A 22,323-nucleotide genomic window follows, 5' to 3' on the forward strand; every position below is an offset into this window, starting at 1 on the left:
AGGCTGAAGCATTACCAACATCTTCTGATAGATTGATCCATAGTTGGAAAGATCAGAGTTAAAAGAGTAAACAAAAAACAACTATTTGTAAACAAATATGGCCAATTTCAAGTCCCTGTGCATAGAATTGCCATTTTGGAAATAAGTCGATATCACAGGTAGACTTTGTTTCAGTCTGTGTTTTGAGAACTGTATAGATGATGTTAAAGCATGGATGACTCACAGCAAACTTCAATTAAATGATAGTAAAACCGAAGCTATGCTAATCATGCCACCCAGGCTGGCTGCTAAAGAGTCTCTCCCTATTCACATCCATGTCGGTGATGCCGATGTGCACTTTTCTTCTAGCGTCAAGAATCTCGGTGTCACTGTAGACTGTCATTTGAACATGGCAGAGCATGTTCAGAATGTCTGTAATCTGTCGTGTATGTACTTTCGTCAGATTGCTTCCATCCGTCATTTTCTAAGGTAACATGCCACCAAGACTCTTGTCTGTGCGTTCTTTCTCGCTTGGATTACTGTAATAGTCTGCTTTCCGGTTGTTCTAAGAATCTTAGCTACAGAACGCAGCCGCATGCCTTGTGTGTAAAGCCACAAACTTCGACCACGCTGAACTACGTGCACTTCTACTCTATTTGCATTGGTTACCAATCAACTCTCGCATACAATACAAGGTTTCTTCTATTGTTATGATGCATTGGTGATAATATACCGATGAAGTCTGTGTGTGTGTGTGTGTGTGTGTGTGTATCACGATTTCCGGAAAAACGGCTGCATCAATTCAAACGAAATTTCATAGACATGTTCCGTAGGGTAATGGCCAGAACTGATTAGGTTTTGATAATAATCCGATGAATATTAATGACCAATTTGAGTAATTAATCAATCAAATGAGTATAAAGTTGGCATCAGATTCAGATTCAGATTCAGGTAGCGTTATCTTATGAATGTTATATTGAGCATCAGATGACCTCAGATCTGAAGACACCCGACAGACTCAAACCTGAAATAATACCGTTGAGACTACAGGGAAGGATTCTGCTTCACTGCCGTCGGGTGTATTCGGATTTGAGGCTATCTGATGCTCAATATGATGCTACCTGAATCTGAATCTGATGCCAACTTTATACTCGTCCTCTACATAGCTCTACACTGAGAAAGACTCTGTTTTCAGGGGTTTCGTACGTGCCAACCTTATTTTGTGTTTCCCTTGGATCTGCACTGGCTGGACAAACACAAGAAAAAAAGAAGACTCCGAGGCAGGGTATTTAAAGGTGATTCAAAATGCTCAGATTCACTATCGCTAATTTGCTAGACAACATGTTTGTGAAATGCATTCTGGTTTTAAAACTTTTCAAAAGCGTCTGCAAACACCTTAAAATGACCTTTTTTCAGTCACTTCCCTTCGGATTTACTTCGAGAGTTTTCGGGTATTTCCGGTCCCACCTAGACCACGGGATTTTATGACGTCATAAGGGTACACGTTAGCACTAAGACTATGACGAGCGTAGTCACTAGGTGAACAAAACTCAACATCATTGTGAAAAAATACATTGCTAGTGGTTGTAACAGACATCAGTAAACAAAAACTACACTCTACATGTCTTATTAACCAACATTTACCGATATTTACTCACACTTTCTGACTAATTGGCAGAGTCTGTAGGTATAAATGCTAAAATATTATCTCCCCATATAATTATGGCAAAATAAATCAAAACGGCTAGACTACAGTGTAGATATACATAAACACTTGTAATGTCGCTCGCGTGTTTCAATTTATTTATCTGATTTTTTTTATTATTTGCCGAGGAGAAGCATTACAATATCTTCGACAGGCATGGCGTCGACAGCATATTATAACCCACTATTGTTCACAAACAGGTGAAATATTTATCATCGTTTCAATTTCGTCAAATATGGATTTATCATTTTCAAATTTCACACACTAAAGCGCAGATGAATAAAGAGAAATCGTGTCTTTTTAGATTTTCGATTAGAAGTTTAGGAAGTATTATATTGACCGCGAACCATCTCCTTTTTACCATGTTCTTTTTCTCTCGATAACAAACTACCGCTGTTTGTTGCAAGGCTTGTACATAAGCATTTATCTAGCTCTGTATCTCAGGATATAAATACACTCCCACATATTTATCAAGTGTAATAATCTATAATTTATACCCAAATCATGTGTGTGGTCAAAATATGGAAAATAGACCAAGCCTCGCCTAGCCTGCGAAGAAAATTTTGTGACAATGTATCAATAATGGTGACCTATACATTGACCTCTATATAATAGTGTACAGTGAGGGCGCGCCACTCAACAAAATCTTGACAATTTTCCCGTAAACTCGTGGTGGGACAGAAGGAAGTTCAACACGCACATGCCATATCCCGGGTATGTAGGGGATCACGAAAGCCGAGTGAAGTCGAGGATGGCAAGCTTTCCTGTGCTGAGAATAGGAGGCGTGGTGGGCATTTCAACAACATTTTTGACATCTATTAACTTTCATTGGGATTTGGCGAATCACAGATATAGAGCTAAATTTCTTGCATAAATCATGAAATTCCTTACAGAAGGTATTCAGTTTAAATCTGGTTGTTAATAGTTCTGTGTCTGTGACTAGAGCTCTTCGGAGGACAGGCGCATTATAAATTCGCTTTATTATTACTATTATTACTATTATTATTATTACAAGTGTAGGGGTTTAAATATTTAAACAATAATGTACGCCCTCCCAGCCCATAATGGACGAAAGCAAACTTTGAACGACATAATGGGCGAGGCGACAACCGAGCCCATTATGGAGTGCAAAGTTTGCTTGAGTCCATTATGGACTGGGAGAGCGTACATTATTGTTATTATTTTATAGTTTTGCCAATTCCAGTGAATTTGTAGACCGAGAAACGCAAAACAACGTATAATATACACAGCGCTGAACATCGTCTGCCATGTTCGGCCCGGAAGCTGAATACTAATCATAGCGACACACGTACGTACACTACACACACATAGACACTTCAATGAACTGCTGTGAACACAAATTTGTTTCATGAATGCGTTGTATTTTTAAACAGTAGAAATGACAATCATAAGTAACAACATACATTTCGAAAAAATACCTAGTCCTATGAAGAAACAGAACAAATCTCACTCTCTTTTACGGACATAAGCTTGTATTGTTATGCTCGTTCCGGGGCCGCGATGCCCAATAATGGAGTACATTATCAGTAATAATGTACAGCGATGACGTCACAAAATTCACTGGAATTGGTAATACTATAATATAATAATGAATAATTTTGGGAAGACATTACAGGATTATTACTTATGGTTGTTGTGTATGAGGCGTAAAGGTTGACGTTTTACACCCACAACTAATTGTGCAACATTTCCCATTCAAGCTTCAAGTCGTAACAGTTGGGAGCTTGGTACTTGCCATGTATATGAATAAAAGTATTAATTACATAATCAGCACAGATCTTCTGACATACATGTTAAGCCTTTACGACCACTCAGTTTGTCACTAGTTACATATTTTCTTTGAACTTAGAGTAACAAAATATTTGGTATTTTAGTAGCAAACCCATTCCGTTGTAGTTGTATGTCAGATGTATTTTTTACTAAAACATGGCATTTGTAAGCATATTTTATGTTTCCATATAAGCCACTATCCAATTTTAGATAATCTGTCTTACAATGGATAACACTAGTGCATATATGCCACAAGGATATTTTTTTCAAATAAATTTTCTTCGAATTTTACATAAAATTTCCAAAATATTTGCATAATATGGTGATTTAGGTTACCATGGCAAAAGTTGTTCCTAAAATTATATCTATTTGTGAACTCAGCATAACAAACTATCCAATATAGGGTAGTCAATATGCAAATAAACTACGTATAATTAAATTTATCATGTTATTTTCCAGATATGTAGGTGTTTAACCAAATAACATATTTTTTAGTCTACTGTATGTTTCCATGGAAACATATGTCCTATCTTAGACATTTTGTGTTACAAGAGATATCTATTGAATTGAATTGAATTGAAAAAATAAATGAATTACATAAATTAAGCCTTTGAAGGCTTGGAGTCCAGTGCCAGAGATGTCCCCAACAACACAATCAGGAGGACTGTTTCCGTTATATCGATCAATGTATACAAACAGAAAAGAGACTAGTCTTACCTTTCTTCATATTCTGAACACGTCCATTGGTGTTTTGTCTGAGGTGGATTGTCTGATCCAGGTGTGGTGTCAAAGATATAATACATTGTCGGTCCTACTTTGAATAAGAATGAGTAAAAGGCATATATACAGTATGTAGAACACTTTTCTTTCCCAGGGCACTGTACAAACTAGTCTGGGGTCTAGTTTGTAGCAAGACAGGTTTCGAATAATTCTGAAGTCACTAGGTGTGGGCACAGCTCAGGTGGACTTCGGCTCAAGTTCTGGTAGGCTCAGTCTCTCTGTTGTACTTGTTTTTGTATGTGTTGTGTTGTGTTGTGTTGTGTTGTGTTGTGTTGTGTTGTTTTGTTTGTTTGTTTGTTTGTTTGTTTGTTTATGTGTGTGTGTGTGTGTGTGTGAAATTAACGTTGTCAATTACGATGCTATGTCAAATTGATATGATCGTTATTACTCTGGTAATTGGGCCTTCGGGTTACTAATTTATAAGCTAGACACAAACTAAAACTATTGTCGCAACATGTTGACACAACAATGATAAGCTATTACTTATAGTATCAGTGGGGAGGTGTCTCTGAAAACTAGTTTAATCATAGACCCAATGTACACCCTCCACCAATATATATATATTAGATGTATGCAATATGCCTAGCAAGAAAACCCCATCCTTAGCAACAGTGACATAATGGTATGTATTGTAATGATAATGAAAGTTATCAAAATACTAGTGATCTGATTTGAGTCTCTTTGTCTTCAACAGTGTACTGTTCCAGTATATATACACACCAGATGATTTCCTATCTTCCTAGTTTTTACTAAAAGCGTTAGTAAACATGGTAAAAATTGTTCCCTCTACTCTTGTCCACTACGTCCAACAATTAGTGGACGACAATGGTACGCCAATTTTGATATTTGCATCAGTGACTCTGGCATTAGTATGGTTGTTGAAATATTTTAGTAGGAGTACTGGTGCAACGCATGGACCAAGTCCGCCTGGACCATGGGGACTACCAATCATTGGTCATATCCTTTCATTGCGAGACAACCCTCACTTGTTACTGAACACCATGGCTAAAATATATGGTCCAATATTTCAGATTCGCATTGGAGGAAGACAGGTTGTAGTTCTTACTGGGTTGCCAACACTGAAACAGGCGTTTAGCAGGCAGAGCATAGAGTTTGGGGGAAGACCTGAATTTAAAAGCTTACAGCGTATTGCACGTGGCTTAACCTTCTCATTCAACTCCTACAGTTCAAGTTGGAAAATTCACAAAAAGATTGCAGTCACAGCTTTGAAATCATTCATGACTGGAAAACAATTGACCGGCCTGGAAAAAAAAATTCAGAATGAAGCCATGGTGTTGGTAGAGGTTTTGACCGGTCATGATCTCAAGGGACACGTGATCGACCCAAAGATACCAGTACGTTTGGCAGTCGCTAACGTTATAAGCCTCATTTTGTTTGATAAGGCGTTTGCTCGTGAAGATAAAGAGTTGCAACGTATAGTTATGTTAGCCGATGAAATGACGGAAACCCTTGGGACTGGTAATCCAGCCGATATGATGCCATGGACGACAATATTTCCAAGTGTCAAACGAAAACAGGAACAGGGTCTTGCGATGATAGATGACCTTAACGATTGGTTAGACGACAAGAAACAAGAACACACTGAATCGTACAACCCGGGAAATATTCGCGATGCAACTGATAACATTATTCATGCCAGCCGTCAAATGAACCCTGAAGACCTCGAAAAACATGACATAACCCATTCAAGAGTTATTGCTGCCGTGGATGACTTTTTTGGTGCCGGTTTTGATACAACTGCATCTGTGTTAACGTGGTTTATTCTGTACATGGTGAAATATCAAGCAATTCAGCACAGAATCCGTGATGAATTAGATAAAATGGTAGGGCCTGATCGGTTGCCGTGTTTGGCAGATAAACCCAATCTACCGTTCACCGTCGCCTGCATACACGAGACTTTACGTATTTCAACAATAGCGCCACTATCTATACCACATAGTACCTCCCGTGATACAATATTAAATGGCTATTTCATTCCCAAGGATACAGTGGTTTTTCCGAATCTATGGGGAACCAATTATGACGAAGGTGTCTTCCCAAACCCAACCGAATTCAACCCCGAGAGGTTTATGACCGATGATGGCGCATCACTTGATAAGGCAAAAGCAGATGATTATGTCACGTTCTCCGTTGGTCGACGACGTTGCGTTGGTGAAGAACTGGCCCATATGGAACTGTTCCTTTTTATCACCACCATATTGCATCAATGTACACTTGATAATATTGAAGGGCAATCTTTGTGTTTCCAAAGTAAATATTCTCTTGTACGTGTACCTATGCCATTTCAGATCAGGGTTCGTAAAAGCTTAAAAACGAGCTGCTCGGAAATAAGAGATATATAAAACTTGATATTATGTAGTGAAATCACCAAACTTGTTGTTTTCAAATGTTTATAGATATTGACGAGATCGTCGTGTTACAGTATAAAGGGTGGTTAGCAGTTTTTTATTGTCATTATATATTTGTTTACTGTCATGTATAGTATATACTTCAGTGACTTACATCAAATGAGCCCTCACACCACGGATATCAAGGTTGAAGCTTGATATATTTGGCTTTGCAATTTGACATACTTCCCACCGTAAATTACTCTATGTTAATCGGATTGAATTATTTAACGTCTCTGTTTGCTTCATTGTTCGTGTAGTGTATCACTCAAGAGTGTAACAATATGATACTAGTAGAATGGTGGTGAACATGAAGGATGATAATGTGTACAAGACACTAAAGATAATTGACAAAGCACACTCTGTGGCTTTAAACCAAATTGACCAATAATTGCTCTCTCATTTATTTACTTTCTATGAAAATTAAAGGTTTGGTAAAGGCCAGATAGACAATCAATATCGGAAAAATTGAATTGAATTGAATTGAATTTCACCACAAAATGAGAACATATAAAACAATTAAATATATACAATAGCTTATAATATAGTACCTACAACAAATATTTACAATAAATGATAGTATGTTCTGGTGAGGACCATGGATATAGTCCACTAGGGACTAATTTAGTTCATGATCCTAACTAATAAATGAAATGATAAGTACCACAGCGTACAAACATGAAAAAAAGATGTCAACAATTAATTGTGAAATTAAAAAGAGGGTAGAGATCAGAAAGCAGAAAACAAGGCAATTGTCTAAACTATGTGATTCGGGGATATCACGAGAATAATATCCCATAATATACATGTCACTGTGGTTAAATTAATGTAGCTATAAACGTGATATTGTGGAACATGTAAATAATCTTGCTTGAAATCGTTATTTCAGTTGATTTATTGGCCTTTGGTACATTTTTTTTTGACAAATTGATAAAATATTTTGCATAAATTATATAGAAAAATATTCACTATAGACATTTGTAGTTTAAAGTATTTGTAGCGATTCATATGAAACATACATAATATTTTATTTCAGGCTATGACTGCCACAGTGTTTCTTTGATTAGGTGTGAGAATATTGAAGATAATATTTTATTTTTTGAGGAACATTAGTTAGAGATATATGGCAGAAAAATTACAAAGAAGAGGACACATTGTCTAGTCTTATCGAAATACATGTACATGCTTAGTGATATGCAAGTGCAACAACAACGTTTGACCATATAGTGAACTTGGAAGAGAATTCAAGAGCACTTAAAGTAAGTTCTCAACGTTCTGACTTTGAGCCTCCCGGGCCTGCCCGCCATATTGCCGATGAGCAAACCACAAGCCAAACCAGACAACATTCACCAAGAGTTGATGTGACTTCGGTCCCACTTCGTCGAGAACGACTAGTGCAGCGGAAGACATGCAAAGTGAGTTTAACTCGCTAAGGGATTCACTTCAACGAATTAGTACTGCCTCCTGAACTTAAATTATCTGATTCCAGAGCAGGAATAAAGAAAAATGATCAACCCACACTTAACGTAATTATGAGTTGTGCCAGGTACATTGAAACTGCCTTAAAGTGGCTATCTACCCAACGGGGACAAGTACAACTGCCGACCTACCAGCTACATGTTATCATACTTATCGACCAATATTCGATACTTGCTAGACGAATTTTCTACCCGAATTGTCCAAGGAAATTTCGACAATACAACAGCAACAACGTGGGAAGAAGGTCAAGATTAATCTAGAAATTAATTAGATGGTGTGTCTTTCTAAGGTATTAAGAAACCCTCTGTCTGAAAACATGAATTCTTGGAAAGAGAGTAACACTTGTTACATACGTAATAATTTGATAGCTAACTGATTTGCAGAAATATAGAAATGTCTAGTTGACCTAAGACAGTTATAACCGTTCAATAGAATATGTCCTGAAACAGCTATAACAGAGTATAATAGGATAAGTCCTGAGACAGCTTGTTATAGTACAAAAGGAAGGGCGAAGGTTAACCATATGTCCTGAAATATCTTGATATAGTGCAATGGAATGCAAGTGATCTCCAGTAGCATAATTAATACACAGGTACCAGAGCCGACGGAGGACTAAAGTCAAAAGAAGGGTAATGAAGCAACTCGATAAACGAATACATTAATATCAATATTTTGCACATCAGAGATGAGAAGTTTTAGTCTAATCAGCTGTCTTGATATGATCGTAAGTGTAGAATGAATAAGTTTGCATATATTTAGTAGATATGTCAAATTTCGGTACTGTACCTTGAAATGTATAAAAGACATCTGTTCTTATCTTCCTTATACTCGCTGCTGCGGTCCGAGTTGATCTCTCTGTTAAGCTGTGAAATAAATCTATAAATCTCTTTACAAGCATTCTGTTGGTCAATGAGCATTGATTCCTGGGTGAGAGTACTCTAGGTTAACCGAGTGAGTGTGATTCCCTGTAAGAAATAGTTTGTAACAACGCAGAAACACAGCTAGCATCTTGTTACACGCTTCTGAATATCATGGTTAACTTATGGTGTCGATTTACAATTTTCTGAGAATATTCCTAATTTCGAATTACCTAAATTATCTGATAAAGAACATACTTCAGAGATATCATCCCTCTCTACTCACCTATGACAAACAAATACGTACGTTCATCTATTATCTACTGCATTGGTGAAGTGAAGTCGGGCACAGTATGTCCATCGCAACGTACGTTAACCATGTCTATCCAGCCTTTTGTAGAACTGTTTACCTCATGGGGAGACAATTGTTAACTTTGCTCGCATTATCCTCCATGTTACGCCCATCAGACCTAGCATCAAAGGGCCACTATTATGATCCAGGTTCAAAGATGACAAAACGACTTATATTCTCTACTGATCAAGTAGTATTTAATGATGATGGTTCAGTGACAATGGGAATTAAAATGACACAAATAGAACAGGCTTTTTCCGCCTTTACCTTTGCTTCTCTATACTAAATGACGCAATTCGCTTGGCAGGGCTAGACGTTACTCAGTACACAGCGAAATCCTTCAGACCAACGGGAACCACAGCTGCAAGAAAGTCCGGCTGCAACTCAGACACTGGCATGCAGATTGGCCGTTGGAAAACGAAAGAAATCTTTCTGAATCATTATGGAATCGTCCAGAAGCAGCAGACAATTCGACAAGTACACATACAATATTCTTTGCTCCCAGGTAAAACAATCTCTGAATTAGGCGATGATATTGTAATAAAACTAAGTTGAACTGGAATACGTAATGACGCAAGTTTATTTCAAGAACATATATATACATACGTACGCACGCGCGCGCGCGCGCGCACACACACACACACACACACACACAACCAGAATGTTATTACAACTGGTACAATGGTAGCACGTCGAAATGAGATACCGTCGACATGATACTCATATCACTTAATTCGGCTGAGAACACCACGCAATCAGTAGTCTCTTCTCGACAATATATGATGAAGAATCGATTTGTGATGGAAAGTCAACAAGTTTCGCTAATAAAATATCATCAACATACCAAGAGTTGTCAATTTACGTAGTCACCAGATCTCCAACGCTGGCATAGGAGTCATGTAAGTCTCTTTAGCCAAGGGACTGGAATACTCCCCCCCCCCTCATAATACCCGTGAATGACCTTTACCGATCTGAACACTTTTTTCGTTGCTTGAGGTTAAGGGAATTTTTTGTGATGTGGAAAAACGCGATGTAATCGTACAACCCAAGTTTCAACTGCCAAATAACACATGAATGCCATCAAGAAATAGAAAGTCGGTTTTAGAGGCCTTTATCCAAGCTGTTTAAAATGATATCATGAACGTGTTATTGAAACAAAATCTATACGGAGACAATGTAACACCGGAAGAAAGGTCCCCACTAAAAATCCTGATGGCTCAGAACGATAATATCATCAGGTGAGTGGACATAGTACGTGGTAGTCACGTGGCAGTTGTAGAAATATATACATTTGAGGCTTTACGACCTCTACAATATCTCAGACCACTAACGTTAGTGGCCTGAGACAATATACACCTGGTCCATTGAATGAGAACTATACTTCAAGACGAGTTCATCACACTTTGGGGGTTAGAGGTGACATTGTTGTGACGGGTCATACGAAAACAGTCGTATTATGTTTGGCACCAACACTGGACCAAATTGAATTGGCTTATTCCCCCAGACCTTGTTTCTCTGTCTGAGACATTGACAACGTGTAATCTTACTCAAATTGTATACATTTCACTATGGTATTTCACGGTCCGTGTGTCTGACCTCTATAAGGTTCCCGTCATGACGCCATGCGTTCAATATGTCACAGGTAAATACCCAAGTAGATCACTTTCTTGTCTTGGGTACGACCAGACATATCCTTACAAAGCGTTTAGCTACTCCAATCTTGTGGCTGGTTATTGACGAAAACGTTTAACGCCCTGTTTGCTGTTCTGCTGAAATTCTGGTAGGGTCCTTTTTTCTGTCACCTACTGTGATTTTATTTGGTCAAACTAGTGCTACTTCTGTGCATACCATCGAAACTGAAGACACTTCAACAGACATGATCGTATTGATATAAGCGTCTGTACAGCGAGAAAGTACCTTTAAGGTGAACATACCCATTAACGTGTCTGTTAAGATACAACTTGACTCGTGTTGTAATTTTTAAGGAAAATGTATGGAGAATGAACAAGCAGCAACCTCGAAATAAGAGAACATATACATTTATTGTGTACTTGTCACCGATACTCAAACGTACCATATCAGTTCGCAAAGGTCGTAGAGTATAGGTACGGTAAATCACCTATACCATAGTGGACAAAGCATGTGGAGTCACTTTCTCAGCTTGTTTTTGTCTATTTGCATTACTGTTTAACATTTGCAGCCATGCTGGTGTCCAGTTCCTTGTTTCGGAGTATAGTCTATATCTAGATACATGGATTTAGTACAACGTCGTTTCAACAATAAAATGCTAGTTCGAATAACAATTCAAATTCTTCAATAGCTCTTTATAAAAATGGAAAACTATTTTAATTGCTGTACAATTGTTAGCCCTGGCACCGACCTATATATAGTGCAATCAGTGTGAAATCAGTGTTGTCACTATGTGCGTTGATTTAATAAAATTACTATATGAGTTCCACTGATGAGGACACAAACGAATTTTCAAATCTAGCTTACATGTTGTTTAATCTCTGATTGATTCTACATTTCTTTGTCTTTCACAGAACCCTGTCACAAAGCATAGAAGAATATAGTGTTTCACTCTGTAAATCACCTGTTACAATGGTCCATACAGATGTCTCTACTCTTAGCTCATACTTACAAATATTCGTGGGCGTCAACAGAAGCTCCATTTTGATATTTATATCAGTGACTTTAGCATTAGTTTGGTTGTTCAAATACTTCAGTAGGATTTCTACGCATGGACCAAGCCTACCTGGACCATGGGGATTACCAATCATTGGTCATATTCTGTCATTGGGAGACAACCCACCCTTGGCGCTGACCACTATGGCTAAAATTTATGGTCCAATTTTTCAGATTCGTATTGGACGAAGACCGGTTGTAGTTCTTACTGGGTTGTCAACATTGAAACAGGCGTTTATTAGACAGGGCACTGAGTTCGGAGGAAGACCCAGGTTGAAAACATTTAAACGTTTTGCACATGGCTTAAACTTCTCATTCAACTCATACGATCAAGGCTGGAAGATTCACAGAAGCATTGCAAGCACAGCTTTGAAAACATTCATGAGTGGCAAATTATTGGAAAAAATAGAAAAACAGATCCACGATGAAGCCAAGGTGTTGGTCAACATTTTGTCAGATTATGGTAATCTGAAGGAACCCGTGGTCGACCCAAGGTATTCTGTAAGTTTGGCAATGGTTAACGTTATCAGTGGCATTATATTAGGTAAAAGATACGCCATTGAAGACAAAGAGTTGCAGCGTTTAGTTATATTATTCAAAGAATTTGGGGACGCCCTAACGGTTGGTAATATAGCTGATATCATGCCGTGGACGACAATATTTCCAAGTATGAGGCGAAAGCAGAAACAGGGCCTTGAGGTGGTAGATGATCTTAACGATTGGTTAGACGACAAGAAACAAGAACACAGTGAAACATACAACCCTGGAAATATTCGCGATGTAACTGATAACATTATTCTTATTAGCCGACGTATTAATCCCGAAGAGCTTACGAAACATAACATAACCCATTCAAAAGTAATGTCAGCCGTCAATGACCTATTTGTTGGAGGTTTTGATACAACTTCGTCAGTGTTGCTGTGGTTTATATTGTACATGGTGAAACATCGAGAAATTCAGCAAAGAATCCATGACGAATTAGATAAAGTGGTAGGAAGTGGTCGGTTGCCGTGTTTGGCAGATAAACCTAATCTACCGTTCACCGTCGCCTGCATACACGAGACGTTACGTATTTCAACGATTGTTCCAATAGCGCTACCGCATACCACGACTTGTGACACAAAACTAATGGGTCACTTCATCCCAAAGGATACATTGGTTTTGCCAAATCTATGGGGAACCAATTATGACGAGGATGTCTTCCCAAACCCAACTGAATTCATCCCTGAGAGGTTTTTGACTGATGACGGCGCTTCATTGGATAAGGCAAAATTAGAAGACTATGTCACATTCTCCGTTGGTCGACGTCGTTGTCCTGGTGAACAAATGGCCCATATACAACTGTTCTTATTTGTTACCACCATTTTACATCAGTGTACACTCGATAAACCCGATGGCCAATCTTTGCATTCCAAAGGTGAATTTTCAATCATTGTAAAACCAATGCCATTCAAGATACGAGTGCGCAAAAGCTTCGAAAACAGTTGCCAGAAATAAGAGCCATATGAACACCCTTGGTCGTGTGACAAAGTTCTAGCACCCTTATTCTTGGTTATGTCTATCTGTCTGTCTGTCTGTCTGTCTGTCTGTCTGTCTACATGTGACTGAACACATGTTGTATGATGCTGTCTAAAACCACTGGGCAAAGTCGAAATTTAATAGACGCATTCTTTGGAGTTTTGGTTAGAGTTTAGTAGTTTTGGGGGCGATATCTAGAAAGATTTTTTTCTTAATAGATCACCATTATTTCAAAAAATACTGCATCGAATGAAATTGAATATTATCCAAATACTGTATGTAGATATATCTAATTAATATTCATTTTTGAGGAAATTTGTGCATACGGGCTGGATTTTCCACATTTGCATATCACTCGACAAACTTTTATAGGACTTTCGATATATTTTAATGACTGGTTAAATGACGCAATTCATCAAAAATTAATTTCATGAGTGGAATCTGCGTGTACTAATTTGCATAATTATTATTACAATCAACATATTTTGTGAATATCATTATCTCAAAGACTACTGGTTCAAATACACTTATACAACCAAAATATATTCTTTACTTAGCACATCTATGCATGATGATTAACAATATTCACCCATTATTCATGCATTTAAAAAAAATTGTTTTAGTGATAGAATGTTTCGTTGATGAATGCCACACGAATGGAGTCCAGTGAAGTATTATTTAGCGATTTTAAAGTGACACACTTATTTAGTGTAATAAGGAAATATGAATAATTCTTAGATGTAGTATAGTATGTATAGTTCTATAATAAATGATTTCATTAAAACAGCCTCACCAATATCATCATAACATAAAAAAAAAACATTGTTTCAAGTATCATATTTGATTATATGTTGTATATAGTTATACAAAGAACTTACCTGTTTTTGAGCATAATTAACGCATACTAATCATCCCAATTTACATATTCCTGACAAAAAATGCTGTGATTTGCATTTACTTCATGGTTCCATTGAATGAACTCGTACATGGCAGATACATGTTGTATTTAATTGTCACGCAATGCGAATTGTTTGCACTAATTTGCCTAACCAACATTTTTAAGCATTAGCACTATTTCAAATACTGCTGGTTAAAGATATTTTGAATGTTGTGTCGTCATGACTATAGCTGATTAGTTTTGAATAGCAGTTATGCATACTGATTACACACATTTGCATATTTTATTACGACATTCGTTGTTCTTCCTTATTTGTCGAGCAAGAGTCCACTTAATACTTGGTCGAATATCATACACGAATGAATCCTTATGTTACTCGCATTTTTGCGAAATCTATTCATATTAATTTGCATAATGAGTATTATTAAGGAATATGTTGTCAATGTCTTTATTATGTCAAAATTCACTATGAAATAAAATAACATTTTGAACACATAGGAACTATTACACTTTTTGAGTAAAACCTGTGTGTATTGATTATCAGAATTTTATATATCATTACCTCCCGTAAGGGTACGGGAGGTATTAAAAGGGGAAGGTGTGTCTGTGTGTCTGTCTGTCTGTCTGTCTGACTGTCTGTCTATCTGTCTGTCTGTCTGTCTGTCTGTCTGTCTGTCTGTCTGTCTGTCTGTCTGTCTGTCTGTGTCATCATTTTCTAAAAATCGACTGGCTCAATTGTAATGAAATTTGGGATATATAATCTTTAGGGTAATAGCTAGACCTGATTAGATTTTGAGCCAGATCTGTTAATGTTTAATTAGAGAAATTTGCATAATAATGAAATCAACTAATTACGCAATATCTTAAAACTGCATACTTCAATTTCAATATAATTTAGTACACTATATTCATTCAACATAACAACATACATTTGTCCTATAAAATTCGTTGATGTATCTTACAGCGTTAATGAATAATTTGCATAATTAATTATTTTTGGTAATTAGGCTATATCTTAAGAATACATACTTCAAATTCAACATAATTTAGTACATACGTTAACCATAAGAAAACACATATGTCCTATCAAGTTTGTTGATGCACCATACAGTGTTAATGAATAATTTGCATAATTAATGATTTTCAGTAATTAGGCTATATCTTAAGAATACATACTTCAATTCCAATATAATTCAGTACACACGTTAACCATAACAATCACATGTGTCCTGTAAAGCTTGTTGGTGTACCTTTCAGTGTTAATGAATAATTTGCATAATTAATGATTCTTGATAATTAGGCTATATCTTACGACTGCATACTTCAATTTCAATACAATTCAGTACATACATTAACCATAACAAATTGTGTATGTCCTATAAAGTTAGTTGATGTACCTTACAGTGTTAATGAATAATTTGCATAATTAATGATTTTCGGTAATTAGGCTATATCTTAAGACTGTGTACTTCAATTTCAATACAATTTAGTACATACGTTAACCATAACAAAGCGGATATGTCCTATAAAATCTTTTATATAGCTTAGTTTTAATGAAATATTTGCATAATTAATGATTTTAGGTAACTAGGTTGTATCTTAAAAATGCAAGCTTCAAATTTCGTATAATATGATACGTACATCATAATAATACGCACCTGTTCTATGAAGTTTGTTGCTACAACTTTTTCTTTAATGAGTATTTTGAATAATGAATGATATTCAGTAATTAAGCAGTATCATACACTCTTACATACATTAACCTAAGAAAGCACGCTTGTCCAAAAAACAAAGCCTGTTACCATAGCTTTTTAGTTTTATGAGTTATTTACATAATTAGTGATTCCCTTACGGGAGGCATTCAGTTTAAATCTGGTTTTCTGTATACCCAGAATGTGATTAATTGATTGCTTGATATTATACCTAACAAATGTTCATGTTGCGTAATAGTTCGTATAAAAAGTATATATCCTGTTACAATTGTTTCTTGTCATGTACCGATTTGATCAGTGAGGCTTGTTATCATGTGTTTGCAGTTTGTTTCGGGATTACGTTCATGGGAGTTCGTTCAAATAAAATGACACTTGGTGACTTGCCGAGGTGGCTTCTATGACCACACAATACCTGAGTGTTTTTGTATGTATGTATGTATGTATGTATGTATGTATGTATGTATGTATGTATGTATGTATGTACTCAAACACGGTAAAGTTGATTACATACATATTCACCCTCCTGCTCTCATTTATCACTGATTGTTCCTTGTGATGGGGTATGGGTAGTATAGCGACATGGGTAGTATAGTCAACAGAGTAGGAAGAATTGGTAGCAATAATCTTAAGAAGACGTTGTTACCAAATCAACAAATTAAAAAGATTTGTTGATTTGGTAACAACGTCTTCTTAAGATTATTGCTATATACGAGCTATTACCACAACCTATAAGGGGGGAAAATGAAGTAAAAACATTCCCTATCAAAATCAAGGTAATAAAAGATCTCCTAAGTGTTGGCGTCAACTTTATATTGTGTATTTGTCGGTAGTTCAAATAGCTTTTGTTGTAACCAGCAAAATGTCCCTGTCTAAAAATAGTATGTTTTATAACCACGCTGCGTGAGATGATTTATGAATACATGTACATAATAGCGTATTTAGTTTGTTGAATATGACAAAAAAGAAACCAGTTGTCTGTCGAGTGTTCCTACAAAGAACTTTTGGAGGTCATGCAACTAATGATGACACCACAGAGCTGCATTGTAAGTTGACATGTCGAGCTAGATATCCAGTTGATCGAATTGAGTCGGCTACACAGCAGACATCAAACCTCCATGAAAGTTCGTCAGGTAAACACATTTATGTATTCATTTCAGTTTACATGAGAAAACTTTAATCCATTGCTCTGGGTTTTTTTTCTTATTGGAATTGTAAATGACCAGTTAATGCTAACTTCTGCTTACACATCCCACTCGTACTTTTTAAACAAAAGCTAAGGACACGTCATCAAAGGTGGCCATCTTGTTTTTTGTTTACGTTAAACTCGTCGGGTTATACCAGGTAACAATTCACTTTCTCTGCACAATTATACCAGTTGCATGTTAGACTTAGTTGTCTTAATTGGTTTTTATGTGTGGTCAACTCTGTTAGGTCATCGCCACAAAAACGTTACTAGTCATAGTTCATTTTTCAAATCACCTTTAGCCGCAAAATGATTTTCATCGCTATACCATACGTCAGATCGTGCCTGTCATGTCATCAAAGGTCACGCGTGAGAGCAGTCGCAAACTACCCACACCTTTGCTCTATGCATTGGCGTATTACCTCGCAAAACATATGTTACTCCCGTGGAACTGTGTCAGGTTAGAATAGAAACATCTATATTTTTCACCTTTATATCATACTTTTATTTGTTACCTATTTGTTACTTTATGCAAATAGTATGCAAATAGTATGCAATTACGTCGGCAATGTTAAATTACCAACGTTCTTACAATCAGTCGAGATAATTTCCTGAGGCTACATCACTTAGGCTACTTTCATAATATATGCGCTATTTGGATGCACTGCCGATTGACAACATTCTTGATGATGTCGACCATGATAGTGAAGTGTAATCCGCATACTCGGGCGAAAACAAAAATCGTTCTACCCGTACCTAGGTTATTGGTGTGTGTGTGTGTGTGTGTGGTTCATAAAGTGTGATTGTATTGTTACTGTGTTTTTTTTACAATTACTATAGGATTAAAAATATAGCCGACACTGTCAAGTGAAACACTAGTGAAAGATGGCAATAACAGCAACAACGCAATGTAGGTAGTGAATGGCCGATAATACAAGCAGTCATGTAACTATTCATAGCCTAATGAATTGATTAATCATACTCAAACGATAGCAAACAAATATAACAATGAATCAAACATGCCGTCAGGCAGTAAAGGAACTATGGAACAATCAATCAATAGAAACACCGCGAAACAATCATTAAATCATATTTTTCATAATCTTGATATCACTTCACTCATAAACATGGATTTATTGACAATTTACCATGCATGTTGCTCATCGATTCTTCAAAGGAAGCTTAAGTGCACCTCAGACCACCAATAGGCATTGCTAGTCTGTTCTTTAGTGGTCTGAGAGTGCACAGTTTCTGTATTTTGGTCATTACCTCGCAATCGTCTGACATATTATCCTTTCTTTCAATAGGACCATGCGTCATATTGTTTGAACAGTATTGTCTCCATGGTAACGGTAACGATGATGCATCTAGACGGTTCAAGTTCTGCTGCTGACACACTATTAGAGAACATCAGTGGTACATCAGTTTTGGTATTCACAACAGTGACTTTAGCATTGGTGTGGCTGTTGAAATATTTTGATAAGAAAGCAACGCATAGACCAAGCCTACCTGGACCATGGGGATTACCAATCATTGGTCATATTCTATCATTGGGAGACAACCCACACTTGTCACTGTCCAACATGGCTAAAATATATGGTCCAGCTTTTCAGATTCGTATTGGACGAAGACCTGTTGTAGTTCTTACTGGCCTTCCAATGATAAAACAAGCATTCATTACTCGAGGAACTGGGTTTGCCGGAAGACCTAAATTTAAGACATTTCAACGGATTGCCAATGGATCGAGTATAGCCTTCAACACATACAACCAGACCTGGAAGATTCACAAAATAATAGCAAGTACCGCTTTGAAAACATTCACGTCGGGAAAACTACGGAAAGACCTGGAAAGGCATATCCATGAGGAAGCTACGTTAATGATAGACGTTTTGACTAAAAATGACAATTTAAAGGCACACAAAATTGACCCATGCGAAGCTGTACGCATAGCTATTGCCAATATTACTAGTGTTGCATTGTTTGGTGAGCGGTATGCCCATGGCGGCGAAGGCTTACGACGTATGCGTCAGTTATCAAAGAAATATTTGGAAGTTCTTGGATTTGGCAATCCAGCTGATATTATGCCATGGACAAACATATTTCCAAGTGTCAGGCGAATGCAGGAACATGCTGAAGGGGTAATAGATGAGTTTAATAATTGGTTGGAAAAACGAAAACAAGAACACATTGAAGGCTATGACCCTGATAACATTCGCGATTTCACCGATAATATTATTCATGTATGCCGTCAAATGAACAACAAAGATCTCGAGAAAAACAACCTAACGACATCTAAACTCCTGGCAACCGTCGATGATGTTTTTGGAGGGAGTTTTGATACAACTGAAGTAGTAATATTATGGTTTATTTTGTATGTGGTAGAACATAAATCAATTCAAAAACGAATCCAACATGAACTTGATGAAGTCGTTGGACCAGATCGCCTGCCTTGTTTGGCCGACAAACCTGACCTACCTTTTACTGTTGCCTGCATACATGAGACTTTACGTATTTCAACAGTAACCCCATTGAGTCTACCTCACACCACAACATGTGACACAACACTAAATAGTTATTTCATCCCCAAGGACACATTAATCTTTGCAAATCTATGGGGAACCAATTATGATGAAGATGTCTTCCCAAACCCAGCCGATTTCAACCCTGAGAGGTTTATGACCGATGATGGCGCTTCACTTGATAAGGCAAAATTAGATGATTATGTCTCATTCTCAATTGGTCCACGTCGTTGCCTTGGTGAACAATTGGCCCATATGGAACTATTCCTATTGATTGCTACCATATTGCATCAATGTACGCTGGAAAATCCCGACGACGAGACTTTAGATTTGAATAGTGAATTATTCCCTAAGGGTATTGCACCAAGGCCATATCAGATATTTGTAGCAAAACGGGTCAAACAATTGTGAAATCAAACGACACTCACGCACATTTCACATTTCATAGTACACAATTATGCTCCAGAATATTTTCATGCTCAGAAATTAAAATATGCAAATAGTCAATCATATTCTAACATTCTAGGTTAATATGACGTCACGAGGATGCCTCATTAGTTTATTTAAACATTTGTTGGCAATAATTGACTTATGTTAAATATTTTGTACACTCTCGATCACTCCACTTCGTCATCACCAACACAATACCATTCAGTATAGACGTAATCATTGACGGCCGCAGATTGTCCTGAAAGAAAAATAACCCAAGACAGTGTATATTTCATAGATTCAACGGCAATATATACAAAACGTTATAAATCTAAAACTGTTTATGTAAGGTATGTACCTGAGCTGCATAAACTGTTCTGCCAATAAAAACTACAGTGTTGTATGGATGCTGCAAAATAACGTTGTTGAATAATCATCTGCATTCACAACTACTGTCATTTCTGTGAGATTTTCTATTTTTTTCTGCTGAAAGTAGTTATCTAGCACTGTAGATCGAATTTATTATGGTACAGTATTCATGCAGTCATTTTTTGTAGCAGTATTCATGTGGCCATATGGTTATTTATCAAACGTTACATCAACCTTTAGACTGGTGTTAACCGAACATTCCATGTTAAACAAACACGCAGCTCCTTATATATCACTTCATCAAATGCTTACAAAGTTACTTGTTGACTATTTAATAAAAGATAATACAACTATTCAGAGTCGTGTGACTTTTTGCTTTTACATACGTCAGCTGCAGCTTTTGATGAACAGTCGCATTCTTCCCATTAGAGAGAACAGTTTGATTCAATATAGTGCCAGACACGTTTTATCCTTTTCTGACGTTGTTCAACCTGATATAGTGTACCAATAGTTGTGGTAGCTTTGAGATTACACAACATCAAGGGTAAGTATCAAGTTTGGGAGACTAAATATGTCATTGTTTTCTTAACATTTGATGTGACGAAGTGTGAACTCCCTTCAATACGAAGTCTGGCAGCGAGACGAGTTATGTACCAACTAGAATATGAACAATCATTGTTTCGTAAACATTTCTCAAATACCACCGTTGTATGTTGGTCAGTGAGCGCACAAAGATACACCGACCGAACAAGTTACCGTTCAAAGTTCTCAGATCTGCAAACCAGTACTATAGAGCGTTATATATGCGTACAATGTGAAAACAAATGCAAACTGGTGGTCAGTAATACTTTAATACAAACGTTAATATTACAACGTAGCTGGCGTGAATATTATTCTTCCCTTTCCATTTACAATCCTTACCGTAACTTTAAATTCAATAACCATTCTAAATATATCGACAACTGTAAAATGTATCCCAAAATTCTATCATTAACTTTTAATTAATATAGCAAAGTGAAAGTACGTCATCAACTCTTTATAATATCAATCTCCTTTCTATATCACATAGCGGCGTGTTTATCTTCAAGACTTGGGTCAGATTATATATTTATCATGAATGGTTGCTTTACATACACTCGTGCATGGGTATTGTTTAGTAGTGACGACCAAACGTATATGCATGTAAGTAGGATTTTGATAGATGTTGACTTTATTGAAAATATAAAAACAAAACAAAAACAAAAAAATTAAACTTGTACCAGTAGAGATCTAGACATAATACATGTTGATTAAAATCTGAGCTGAATCAAAAAGTTAGTGGAACTATTTTTGTGTTTGTATTTTTATCTAACCACATACAATCAAACGGAAGGCTGCCATACATACATACATACATACATACATACATACATACATACATACATACATACACACACACACACAAAAAAAAAAACCCACATACATACATACATACATACATACATACATAGTATACATACATACATACATACATACATACATACATACACATACCTTTCGCTACTGTATGATGAAATTTTGAAGGGTTATGTGAATAAGTCGTGTAGAAGAGCAGAAAGCGGACAATACTTAGTCATCTTGACATGAGCAATATGATACCATGCAGATATAAGTTCGTTT

General features: G+C 36.7%; 3 pseudogenes; all 3 read left to right on the forward strand.

The window, feature by feature from the left end:
• Positions 1-5,022: 5,022 nt before the first annotated feature.
• On the forward strand, positions 5,023-6,618 carry LOC144435551 (cytochrome P450 1A5 pseudogene; annotated as a pseudogene).
• A 3,870-nt stretch (positions 6,619-10,488) lies between these two features.
• Positions 10,489-13,533, forward strand: LOC144435558 (cytochrome P450 1A1 pseudogene; annotated as a pseudogene).
• Positions 13,534-18,705: 5,172 nt separating this feature from the next.
• Positions 18,706-20,277, forward strand: LOC144435569 (cytochrome P450 1A1 pseudogene; annotated as a pseudogene).
• The last annotated feature ends 2,046 nt before the right edge of the window (positions 20,278-22,323 follow it).

Source organism: Glandiceps talaboti, chromosome 1 (assembly GCF_964340395.1).
Source record: "Glandiceps talaboti chromosome 1, keGlaTala1.1, whole genome shotgun sequence".
In the NCBI taxonomy this organism is placed as follows: Eukaryota; Metazoa; Hemichordata; class Enteropneusta; family Spengelidae; genus Glandiceps; species Glandiceps talaboti.